This window comes from Mandrillus leucophaeus, unplaced genomic scaffold (genome assembly GCF_000951045.1).
Source record: "Mandrillus leucophaeus isolate KB7577 unplaced genomic scaffold, Mleu.le_1.0 Scaffold203, whole genome shotgun sequence".
Classification (NCBI taxonomy): domain Eukaryota; kingdom Metazoa; phylum Chordata; class Mammalia; order Primates; family Cercopithecidae; genus Mandrillus; species Mandrillus leucophaeus.
The window spans coordinates 1,010,589-1,012,335 of NW_012102066.1; positions in this window are offsets into that span (position 1 = coordinate 1,010,589).

Sequence of the window (1,747 nt, forward strand, 5' to 3'; positions counted from 1 at the left end):
GGTTTCACCGTGTTAGCCAGGATGGTCTCGATCTCCTGACCCCGTGATCCACCCGCCTCGGCCTCCCAAAGTGCTGGGATTACAGGTGTGAGCCACCGCGCCCGGCCTTTTTTAACCATTTTTAAGTGTAACATTCAGTGGCATTATGTACACTCACTGTTGCACAACCGTCGCCACTGAACTCCCCCCAGATTGCAGAATTACTTTGGGAACACTATTTTGGTGATCTGAGGATTTTCAGAGGCTTTCAGTTGAATGTTCTTAATATAATAGCCCTCCCTCACTCCATCAATCAAAGAACAGTTGCTAAATATACCTTTTCCCACCATTCATTCTGAGACTAGAGTAATAACCACTGAATGGCTCCATCATGCCATTGGACACACTGGGAAACAGACTCTGGTCAAGGTTCCATCTATCACCTGGGTTCTGTAAACTTCTACTCTGAGTGGTGGACTATCCTGGATTTGTTGTTGTTGTTGTTGTTGTTGTTGTGTTTGTTTCATTTAATCTTACTTTATTTTCTCCTTACTTTATTTTCTCATCTTACTTTATGTCTCTATGGATTAGCATCAGTTCAGAGCCAAAATCAATTAATCCCCCCCCAAAATACTTACCTTTCTCCAGTTTATAGTCACACTGGGAAATGGCCCTGCTTGTCTGTGGGGAATGTTTTACTGAAGATCCACAAAACACACCTGTGGTCACATTGCAGTGTCCTTTGGGGTTCCAAGTCTGTGAACTAGCTTAGTTCAAGAAACTGGCTAAGAGTGTGTGGATTCCCACTACAGTGACTTAAACTAGGTTTCTCCCCACTAGACCTAGAATCATTGCCTGGATATGTTAAGAAGTACTTTGGGCTGCCCTTGTATTTAATTCCTACAGTCATGACTGATTACACGATGTTACATATCCCGAGAGGTCATACCCTCTGAGCATACACACTTCATCCCTGTAGGTTACTCTGATAATTGTACTCACCTTGTGTTAGGCAATTTGTGTTCCCCCAAAATCTGTAAGTTGAAACCCTAACCCCCAATAGATGGTATTAGGAAGTGGGGCCTTTGGGAAATAATTGGGTACAGATGAGCTCATGAGGGTGGAGCTCCTGCTATAGGATTTGTGTCCTTAGAGAAGAGAAAGAGAGAAGATCTCACTCTCTTTGCCATGTGAGGAGATAGCCATCTGTGAAACAGGAGGCAAGCCTTTATCACAAACCAGCCATGCTGGCACCCTAATCTCAGGACTTCCAGTCTCCAGAACTTGAACAATAAATGTTCATTGTTTAAGTACCCATCTATGGTATTCTGACTGACTAAACCCAAACTGACTAAGACACCTTGTCACTGCAAGCTAAGGATTGCCACTGGCCTCTACCACTCCTGGATCCTTTACGCCAGTTGAGATCAGGAAATTCAATTCCATGGCAACATCTTTTGCCACCATCTCCTACTGGCAAAGAACAGCTGCAACAGAGTTTTATAAGAATGCTCAAGTTTCCTTACTATTGCATCCATAATGCCTGGGTATAGGGGACGTCCTCCAGTCTCTTCCAGGGATGAGTGTGTTTCAGAGTGACAGGGCAGGCTATTCATAACAGATTCATGCATCATTCTTGTTTCCCCGGGCCTTTAGACTCCTTCCTCTACTTACATACAGTGGTCATAACAGCATTATTCATAATAGTCAAAAAGTGGAAACAACCCAACCTGTGTTCATTGGCACCATCCTGAGGTTTAGTGTTCAT